The sequence below is a fragment of the Puntigrus tetrazona genome, chromosome 7, assembly GCF_018831695.1.
Source record: "Puntigrus tetrazona isolate hp1 chromosome 7, ASM1883169v1, whole genome shotgun sequence".
NCBI classification, from domain to species: domain Eukaryota; kingdom Metazoa; phylum Chordata; class Actinopteri; order Cypriniformes; family Cyprinidae; genus Puntigrus; species Puntigrus tetrazona.
This window is the reverse complement of record NC_056705.1, coordinates 29,238,906-29,251,118: the sequence shown is the minus strand read 5'-3', so window position 1 is coordinate 29,251,118 and position 12,213 is coordinate 29,238,906.

Here is a 12,213-nt window from a genome sequence, read left to right as displayed (position 1 = left end):
AACCAGAACTGTGCTGAGATTTGCCGAGACACCCAAGGTCTGCAATCAAACGTCAAAGATTTTCAAAGAAATGAAACATTTCTCATTAAATTCAAAATATCCTATCCACATGAATTTAATAGATTGTCTAATTTCTGTCCATTTCTGTTAATCCCAACCAATGAATTAACATCTGAGCCAACTGATGAGCAACGTTCCTTCAGTATAGATAAGAAATGCTACTTGCTCACCAAAATCATATTAGTATCCTACATGCGACGCTAAAGACTACGGTAATGGCTGCTAAAAAAATTCAGCTTTGCCATCTTGGGAATAAATTGTTATTATTATTATTATTATTATTTTTACAATATATAAATCGACATCATTTTAAATTGTAACAACATTCTGCAATATTGCTCTTTTGCTGTATTTTTTCAGTGCAGCATTGCCAAGCATATGATGCATTTTTATTATATAATGTACACCGTTCAGTGTTGATGTTACTGAGAGATTACTAACAGATTTCTGTCACGCCGAAATGATATCTGTGCATAGAAACATCCAAACTTTTAAACTACTTGTGATAATGTTGCTGAGCCAGATAAGATTCAGTTTGGGTATAAGGTGATCTACTATACAGACACAATTACCTAACAGCATTAAATCTGACAAACACACACACACACACACACACACACATGCACACACACATGCACAAGCATCATATACACAAGTGTCTAAATAAGCAAGGGTGTTGACAGCTCCCCCTGTTTTGCCTTGCGTTAGCATTACAGTGGAACCCAAATACGGAAACAAACACACATATATACACACGGGGGAATAACAAATATGCAATAAAATAAACAAGAGAAATGTGAGGTGATACAAGGCCTTGCAATGCTTCATAAATAGTACACCCTAGTTCTGGATGGAGACAGAAATACAAAATGGACGTCTGCAGTGGCAGGAAGCAGAGTTGCATCACATCTTGGCACAAGAAACGGTAGAGGTCATTTTAATAGTGATATTATATTCTTCAGCATTCAGATATAACCACATTTGCTTTTATCTCATAATATTGTGCATAAGCCCTGGATAAACCTCGTAGTGAAGATAAAAACAGCGTTTCCGTGCCTTCTCCCGAGAGTGGAGAAAACAGGATTGGGATTCACAGAGAGTTCAAGAGTTCACTCCACTCTATTATTAGGTCATTGCATTATTTCATCTTCTCAACTGAATCAAAACACTAATGATGATTTACATAATCACATTCATCTATTAGCACAAGCCCTTCAGCTATACGTTACAGTCATGACTCTCTTTATGCAAGACACATTTGAATGTTTATCTTTCTAGCTGTTTAATTAAAGTATATACCAGTATTTGCGGTTCAGTTCGTTCAGAACACGCGGGTTAAAGGACCGGTTTACTCAAAAATGAACCTTTTGTTTGAGCTTCTCCATCTGCATTTTAAATCTTGACTCTTGATGCTATTCCGTTACGTTCTTTTCTTCCGAAACTGGATCTGTCAAACTGTCCTTGAAGAACACAGCTTTTTTTTTTTCATTTTGAAGTTTGTGGTAATTGCTTGTAACAATAATGACAACACTGAAAAAATTTTTAGTGATAAAGCGTGATTTTCACACTTATTTTCAAGTCTTCGCTGCCTGATTGTAAGATATGAAAGGCTACATTAATATTGATTTAATGAGTTGTGCTGAGAAACAGGCCTGTAATTAAACTGAGCCGTGCAGTTTGTGTTTTATGCCTAGACTGTTTCATTTGGCTTAATAAAGCTAAAGATTCAGCCAAGAATACGATATTATTGTATGGGTCAGTATTGTTATTGTTAATACTACACTATTACCAATTTCCAGTTTCTCGTGTTTATGAAATCTAGTCCTCTGATGAATTAACAGCGTACATTCATTATTAAATTATTAGTAATTAAAGCTTGGCTGTTAGCTCTGGGAGTGCAAGTGTTTTACATGAAAAAAAAAAAAGTTGAATAATGAGTAAAAGTTTTAAAAAATTAACTAGCATTTGTCAAATGTAATAACTTTTAATGGGGCTAGATTTTACTCGTTTGTAACTGGTGTAAAGTTAACTGTAACTTATACCAAATGAAATATATGTTTCAAATGAACATCAGCATGGATGATAATGATAATGACACAAAAGCATATGTTAGTACATACAAAAAGTGCATTTAATGCAAAAATATGATGTCAAAGACTGGTCCATATGCAATTGATTCCAAATCTTGGTGCGTACAGTACATTTGACATCAGAGGCAGGAAGACAGAGAGAGAGGGAGAGAGAAATAGATATAGAGACAACAAGAGAAGTGTATATTGCTTTCCGTCAGCACTTCTATCTAACTTAAAGGTTTATTTGTCATCTGCATTGGCGTTTTGATGAGTCTGAAAGGTCAGCAGTCTATCATCTCCTGTTATATGCCCTCCTCCATATCGACACCACTGACCGTCCAGAGCCTCTGGGCTCCTACAGAATCTTCTTTATAAATCTGTAACATGAGGTCAGACCTATTCAATAATTCACTTCCTGTGTATTGAGTTGTGACATACTAGACATTATGAACAAAGTCATGTCATGAAGACATGAAATACAATGCGACTAGTGTATATTTATTGGTAAGTCTTCTACTGTATGTTGACCCTTTGCCAGACATTCATTTAGTGATAAGAAGATCTACTGTTTCTAGCCCATGCTTTATGACAAAACAATTTTAGACTGTATTTCCCAAAAGCATTGTGAACAAACAATCAAACTAATCATTTTTAACAGTAAAAAGAAATAACAGGACAGCTGTAAAACATTTTAGTCTTTCTTCTGTCTTCTAAGATGTATATTGTTTCTTTATTGTTTCTTTATCGCAACATACGGATGACCTTGCTTACCATTAGATCATCTGCAGCGAATGCTGGGAACGAAAGTTCAAACAGCTGACGAAAACCTCGCAATAATTCACAAGTTGTCATTATAACTAAAGTGAAATGAAAAAAAGCTGTGTGTGATAAACAATGCCAACATCAAGTATAGTCTGAATCGAGAGAAAGCAAAATCGGTTCAGGTATTTTGGCCATAAGTGAGTGAAAATGTAAAATGCTTAAATTGGTCTGTTGTAGTACAATGTTGCCTTGAGGAACTTTGGGGGAAAAAAAAAACAACATTAATGAAAGTGTTTATTAAAATTGTTATAGTGTCCAATTTTAAGTAGGAAAAACATCACAAATACATTGTTTTTCCTCACTGATATCGTACTCCGTATTGTAGATGGATTTGTTTCACTTCACTGAACGGGAGTCATGTGGATTTCTTGTGTTTCTATTGGCTGTTCTGACTCCCGTTCACTACTGGTTAGTTACACAATGCAAAATTTTACCAAATCTGTTCCGATGAAGAAACAAATTCATCTCCATTTTGACTACCTGGACAATTAATCACGGAATGCTTTTATTTTATGCAGTATACGATGCACATTTTAATATTAGGACTTTGGGTTCATGGTTCATAAATTTAGGAAGTTGGAAAATAACATATCAGTGATATGTTTCTGCCGCCTGCGGTGAAGACCAGCCAAACTGTGTATTTCACGTCTATGTTCATCATTGCATTCACATGCCATCTCCCACCTCTTTTACAACCTCCTCCTCTTCCTGTATGACACCCAAGGGTGCTCTCGCCCACACTGTAATGCTGTCACCATCATCACTTTGGGGTGCAAAGAGCAGACCACTGCTTGATTGAAGCAGATTCCTATTTTTATTGTTCACTTCACAACAGGGGAAAAATGTCTGAATTCTATTCTATTCTACTTTTAGTTCTACTTCAAAGTTCTAACCCATCATTATACAGTTTAGTATAAAATGTTCTCAAATCACCCCCATATATATGCACATGCAGAAACACACACACACACACACACACATATCACCTTCACCTTTCCACCTGTATTTCTGTGATTAGTCTGAATACAAAATTATCATAATAATGATAATGAGAGTGTTTGCTGGTATTCCCAATCCTGTCTCTTCTTAGTTCCGCCCCATTCTGTCTCTTTTCTCCTTTGACATTAATGTTTTCAATCATTCATTCACTACAGAGGATTCTCCCCTCATTTTGTCTCTGTCTTTTGCTCTCACTCACTTTAAATACAGTCTTGTCAAGCGTGATCTCTGAAAAGCCTTAAACACTTTATCAAAAGTACTCCATGCTGCACCAGTACTGCAAGACCCCATGGGAACAGCCCCACTATCGTCTTTTAACCTGTCAGAAAGTACTCTCCGTGTGTCAAGAATATGTCTCCTAATACATATATAAGATTGTGAAATATAACTTAAAGAAGTCATAAACTTAATAAATGAATAATAACAATGAAACAACCAAAATACCAAATAAATAAATAAATATAAAAGATGCATAAAAAATTGCTAAAATAAAAAAACAGAAAAAAATGGTGTTGACCGATACTGATGCCAATGCAAGTATAATCAACTATAACTGATTAGAGCTAAGAAAAAATGAAAGTAACATAACTGTGTTGGTCTTTCCTGTACTGATTTTTTCTTTTAAGACGCCCAAAATTAAATTATGAATCTAGGTTAAGGGTTAGTTGTTTGATGATGCATTATTATTACTACACTAAATACTTTTAACAAGGTCACATTAACATAAGGTGTCGCAATCATTTAATAATCACAAATACCTTATTTTATTTTATTTTTGGAAGGACATGTTGCTAAGTAAATGATGACAGAAGTGACCCGTTACCAATATAAGCTATTTGGTTCAAAAGCAGCAGAAAATTCTTATGCTTATTTATCTCTGTGTCTGTCAGAGGGAGGCTTGAGGCTTTACCCCGGGAGTGTGATAATCATTTTAGAGTGTAGACACCTCCTGTGGATCGGAAGGCTAATGCAGGGGTTAATGGCTTGGTGCATGACGGTATTCTTCATACACATAGTTCTCCAAGTACATTTCTCTTGCATGTTTATTGCATAGTAACATGTAATTTGGACGGCCTATCTTGGACTTTTGAATCGCATATCTTTATGCTCTTCTTTTAGCTTTTATGCCTGTCTTTGCTCCCTTATTTTCGTCTTTAAACGTTCTGCAGAACAAGAGCAGTGGTAAAGGTTGAACGGTCGAGAGGTAGAACAGAGAGGAAAAAAAAAGAGAGAATACATATGCTCTCACATCGCCCGCCCGTCCACCCACAAGACTGTGTGCGCAAACAACAAGAATGGCCAATCGGTTGCCATTAAGATTCAGCTCATCGAGGCCAAAGTGCTGTTTCAATGGGCTGAAAGCAAATAAGCTCAGCGAGTGATGAATGCTTTGTACACATGTCCATGTCCTCTTCATACAACCTGAGCATTAATTACATCAATTTGTATTGCACACTCATCAATACGAGTCTGCTTTTAGGAGGTGGGGTGGTGGGAGCGCTTTTCTCGACTTTTTAATGGGGATGTCAGATTGCAGCATTGTCCCATTTTAATGACATGGACTGTGGGAGACGTCAGTGACTGATAAAGAGAACACATTTCAAGTCAGCTATAACTGATAATACAGCACCACTGCAGCTCCACTCAATTCAATCCTCTTCAGATATTGCAGATTTTGTCACTGGCCTTGTATAAGGCGAAACGGCAGATTTGTTCAATAGCATATTAATAATCCTTATGCATTTCTTTTTAGGCATGCATTGATGCATGTTTCATTTTTATCTGTTTTATACATTTTCGGTGTGGAATATGTACAGAATAATTACCCTACATGGTAATGCGGCAATGCCTATTTTTGCCAAATAACTATTTATTTTAATAATGATAACTGGTAGTCATTAATCGATCCCCTCATACAGCATATCATATATTAAAGTACGGCCTTATTTATAGTATATTATGCCATCATTCATCATACAAACTCCTTGCATGTGTTCAACTCGAGTCTAATCTTTGTGTGATGACACAATGTGTGACGCAGGTGTTCCAGATGAATACATTTTGTCGATTCGCAGGGTGCAGGGAGCAATCAACAGCAGTATATATCCAATTAATATGATAGCATTGCTATCGTTCTTAATGGAACTTTCTTAGAAGGTGTCATTTGCTATCAGATGATTGGCTCAAAACAGACAGGCAGCAGAACTGAGTACCCGTGAGCAGATAAGACAAAATATGAGAAGATCGTGTACTTTCTGCAATTCAGATCATACAATTTCTGCACCATCAAAGCAACTTCCTTTGAAATGAATGGGAATGCTAACGGAAATCGTTCTCCAGGTATTGTACTCCTTGGGTTAGAGTGCCTTTTGAACAGCCTCCATTGTGGCTAATGAGGCCAAAATAGGAATAGCCCGTTCCACATTTACACGCTGTGCCCAGGTAGATGGTGGAACAGCGTGATTTGGAAATATATATAAATAATTTGAACTAATGTCAAGCCTACTAATCTCACCTCTTATTGGCTCTGTGTTCTCTGGCGTGTTGCATTGAGCAAGATCACAGCAGAATACCTCTGAGAAAGAAGTCTTGCACCCTTGACTTTGGCTACAACTCCATCCATCTGCCATCTGTTCTGTCCTTCACCTCTCCACACTGATTCATGCAAAATGCTGCTCCTCCCCTTCGCTGTTTCCCGCCACAGGCAAAATTAGTGTGGCGGTCACTGAATTTAATCACAAAGTGTCCCATGAACTATCGTGTTGTCATTGTCTAATGTAAATAGCCTGGCAGGAAGTTACTTTAAGGCCCTATTGAGATTTAGAGCATATGAAACCTTACTCTGAATCCCCAAATGTGGCACCTGTTTGGTAAAATACACTTTTTATTCATTGTTCTTTGAGTTTAGCTTGTTTTTTGCTGGATTCGCATTCCATCATAAGACTGAGATTTTATGTCTATGCCCCACAAAGTCTAATATTTTTTAGCTCCTCCAGTCTTTTTTTTCATTGTTAAGTTGTATATTTAGTCTTGCTTTCATGCTCTGCGGTGGTGTAAAATATTTCAGTCCGCTCGACTGTGGTCCGTAGCCTCACTTTATTAAAGCTGAAGAAAAATCGTGCGATTTAAAATGAGATCCAAAAGTGTGTGACCACTGCCATTTTAGTGATCATCTCATACAGACCGAGATGCTCAATGTCAAGGGGGGCCTGTGTCCCCCTCTTCTCACTCTCAGATCACCTAATTTAGGCTATGTGCTCCCCATCCCCGTTCTACAGCAAGGGACAAAGCTAATATGAACTATGGACATCAATTTATGAAGCCATTATTTACATTACTTTATCTGTCACTTAGCTTCACGTTTGTCACAAAAATGAGGGCACACAGAAAAATGAGTTCACCTTCCACAGTAAAACGCAAATAAATTACAGAAATGCTAAGTAAATAAAAGTTACTTGCATCAGCATGCATAACTAAAGCTCGGCATGATGAAAAATGCTACCCAGTAACAACCAATTCATTAGTTTGATCTTCATAGCTACAACTCTCATGATATGCATAGAGCTTCATCGGGCTCATCTTTGCACCCACTGCTAACTAACCAAACTGAGTTTTGTAATACTATATGTAACTGTGACTGCATTTACACCGTGGGTCTTGATGTCCAATTCTGAATTGTTGACTATATTCGATTTTAGTGACCCATATCCAACATCTGTATTTACACTATACACTTGGTGAAACAACCCAAGATGGATGTACTGGCCCTGAAAAGTGTCCACTTCAGTTGACAATGTCATTGGCCACCGTCGCTTTTCAATGACGTTCACATTGACAGGGCAATATGAATGAGGTCTAAAACCTGTCAGAATCCACATGCTTTTGCATGCTCCTACATTTTACATTTATAGTATATATATATATATATATATATATATATATATATATATATATATATATATATATATTAGTGCAATTAATTCCAAAGAAATTTCAAGCAGAAACAAGAACAAGAGAAATACATAGATGGTGTTTCAACAAATAAGTTAAGCAGTGGCTTGCTCACAGTAATTTGTTATTTAAAGAGAGAACCCAAAAATAAAAATTCTGTCAACATTTACTTCCCCTCATGTTATTCTAGCTGCATTTTCCTTCTGCAGAAGCAGACTTCTATTTGCTTTAAGCTAATCAAACCCTAAACCTGCTCCTTAGAGAAAACCTTTTTGTATTGTTACACTTTAAATAAACATCTATTACATATACATTTATTATTCTGAATATTTTCCCCCACAAAATAAAGATTATATATATATATATATATATATATATATATATATATATATATATATTTATATATCTACTTCCAGCTGTGTACTTAATTCTTCTATAAAATGATAGAGACAGAACAAATAATGGGGGACAGAAACATATAATTTCTCTCTCAGCGATGTGTTTGAATGGGGAATGCAAGCGTACTAATTCATGCATGAAGGTACTGTTGATGCTGCAAAAACATGGAGAAAAAAGAGAGGGGGAGAGATGAGAAAGACAGAGAGAGAGAGAGAGGAAAAGAGAGAACCCTAAGCCTTTCTTGCAGACGTTTGAATGCACCATGGTATTATTCATTAAGACAACTGAAACACAGGAGGAGTCTGCGAGTGTATCTCCACTCAGAGCTTGCCATATGTCTAGTGTCAATATGACTTCACGGTCGCCCGAGTGGAAAATAGCTAGAAGGCCGCCGAATGCACTTTGAGAAGACTGGAGTGTTTAGATAAATAATCTTCCACAGGAATGTGGAACAAAAAGAGAAAAAGGGGAGAGAAACTAGAAGGAGTGTACAATGTGAATAGGCATACTTTTCTTTTAATTAAGGACAAGCAATATGTTTGGTTGGTCAACATGCAAGGCCTGGTGTACAGATAATCCTCGCACAGACAAACTAAACACAACTGCTACATTAACAACAGGAATAAAATATGACTTTAAGCTGCATTCTGCTTTGTTGAAAGGACATATGTGAAGCTATGCCATATGGTTTAGGTGAAATGAATAGTTGGCGCCAGTCCTCTAATCTGATTGGTCTGGCGGTGATCCAAAAGTGCTAATATAGAGAAGAGCAGCAATGAGACTTTTCACTTTTTTCACTCCACTTATCCATTCCAAAAACAATATCATGATTGCAATTACGGCGTGCAAAAAATGTTAATTTTCAATGTAATTTGATATCACTCAGTTATGAAAACCAATTTGGTTGCACCTTTGACAGTTCACTTTAGACATTCTACTACGTATCTTTGTAACTGTCGACTAATTCTCATTAATTTGCAACTACATGTCTACTAACTCTGTTGGGGTGATTTAGGTGTAGTAAAATAAAGTGTTAGACGTTATTAAGCAGACAGTCTACTAATACTCTAATGACTGCTAGCTGACATGTAGTTGCAAAAGTTACTTACTGTTAGTAGAATGTCTGAAGTATACTATACTAAAATAAAGTGTTACCGCAAATTTAATAAAGGGAAGTTCTTGAGTTATAGTGCAGTGCAGTGAAAGTTGTAGTAATTTATAATTCAAATAGCAAACATAAAAAAAACTGTAGGTCTCATTGACATGCTGAATACTAGGTTATCAAATAAAGATCATTACAAATCAAGCTAATTTGTGAGTGTAAATGTAATTAGCATTTCACACCACTGTCGGCTGTTAATTGTTGATTTCTTGTCAGAGTGTGTTGACAGTTAATATTGATTCAACATAGATTCAGCCAGTTTTGTAACAAGTAAAGATCATTATATTGTTTGTCAGAGTCTTAGATAATGAAATCGAAGCTTCTGTTTACCATACGGTGAGGTCATAATCTGAGATCGTCTATATCGATGTAAACTCAAGGTGGGGTTTGCATTTCCTTTGAGCTTCCTCGCTATAACACAGTTGGCTCTTTAATGAATCCTTAGGGATGCTGATGTTGACTGGGCTTGCGTTGTTGCATGGACTCCTGGTGTGCGAGAGCGAGCGACTGTTTCATTAACACAGTGACTTTAATAGTTCCCAGAGGAAGCCAATTGAGGTATGTTTACCAAATGTGTCTTTGCAATTCTAAAATTGATGCATTTGGATGGAAATTGAAGTGTGTTGCTGGATTGACATTTCCGAAGACATTTTTGTATGTTAATGTCACCATATTTTCATAGGTAATGTCTCAGATGACACTGTTATGGTACAAAACAGGGTAGTGGTACTTGAGTCAATTGCCTGCATTTATGTTCGAGTCAACGGAGGTTGTTGCCTATTTCCACCTGGTGTTTTTGAAAGAAATGTAAAACAGATGAATCTGTGACAGATGCTTTTACATGTTAATTAGGTTCAGGTAGCTTTTGTTGCTGAGTGGGTTTCAAACTTACCTGCAGTCACATTCTGAAAAACAGAGCAATCATTTTAGAAAATTGTCCAGACTGGGCTTGACCGCATGCATAGTATTGCCTAAGCATATGCGTGCACATACTGGCTAACTTTTTTCTTTAAGTTCCAAGAAACTGCTGACTGAATTTACCCAATCATCCTACTGGAAACTCCATTCGAAGTTCCAGCCACTGTCTCTTGGCTCTGTCAGATAGTCAAGTAACCCAGAGGCACGGACACCGTCCCTTCCTATGGACTCTATTGATTTCACATCAGATGTTGTGAGATAGAGTGCTGCTCAATTAAGCGTGTTGTGGATCGCTGGGTGAGCGATATCCCTGCATTGCTGTTGAGTAACGTATTCAACAACCCCCTCCCATTAGAACTATTGACCCACTGTTTTAATCAAACTGACCATTTTTTTTGCATTAAAACACTTTCCTTTACATGTAATGTTTAGAGACTGTAAATACTTATTTTTTTCTTTGTTTTGTTCTTGTTATGTGTGTGTGTGTGTGTGTGTGTGCGCGCGTGTGTGTGTGGGTAGCTGATAAATAATAATTGGACTGTGTCTTATGGTGTGAGACGGCAAAAATGTGTATATATATATATATATATATATATATATATCTATACATACATACATAAAAACATGAGAAAAATGTATCTTCATTCTTACAGTTACAAATAGCAGTACAGAAATACTGGGAACAATGAAGATTTGATTGAAGGACAGATTAATTGTACGGTTAAACTGGAACATCATAGGTCAGCAGCAAAGACATTGGTAAATAAAATGGGATTAGATACATTTGCATATTTAATTACCGCAGGTTTGCGTCAGTTTTTACATTTCATTTCACCATTTTAATTACTTTTAATAAATGGTAAATCAGTTTTTTTGCAAGTGAGATGAAATAATGTACATTCCCATTTAGTCTAGAACTACACTGTATTCACACACAATGCCTCTGACCTTCTGATTTCTCTCAACATGGGGACAGGAAACCTCTCAGTCAATAAATGGGAAAACAAAGTAACTAGTGTTGTCTTTTGATTTTTATTTTTTTAAAGTAACTCAAATGTTTTCTTGTAAATTAAAAAGTAATTTTTACTAGTTACCTGAAAAAGTTACTTGCAATGCCTTACCCCCCAACACTGTCTATGAGCACTTTCATGATAGCCTATTAATATCTGAACTCTAAAGTCATTACATATTGGTTCACGATCACCTTTTGAATACTAATTGGAGCTTAACTTGATCAATCATTTGTTTAATTTACAAAGCATAAGTCTAACTCAATGGGGATATCCGGCGAACTAGCCAGGTCAAAACAAATCAAAAAAGAAATTTCCATATGATAATAAGCCCACAGAAAGAGTCACGGCCTGCGTGCTGTAGTAAACAAACCCACACCCTCAGGGCAAACACTGGAATAGCATCTGGGTAAAATAGTCAAGTATGACCACCCTCAGCTCTCCTTAGCAGCTAATTAGAGAATGAGGACATAAAAGAGAAGAGAGAAAGAAGCTCAGATCTCCAAAATTTGTGCTCCACATTGTTTTGCCCTGTAATATAAGTGACCCACTTACCTCAGCTAGACTGCTGCCCGAATAAACTTAAAAGAATTGGCTGAGGGTGAATGTACAAAAGGCTTCTAATGGCACTGCATATTTTAAGCCGTGCTGTTAAGAGGAACAAAATGCATCCATTAATTGGAGAGGTCATCGAAAGGTTACATCAAAGGGTGATCTGTTCAAAGGAACCCTATTGTTCAATTCTGACAGAGTCTTACACTGACAAACGCAATACGAATGCATTGTGCATGTATTTAAAGTGATTATTCATCAGACATGA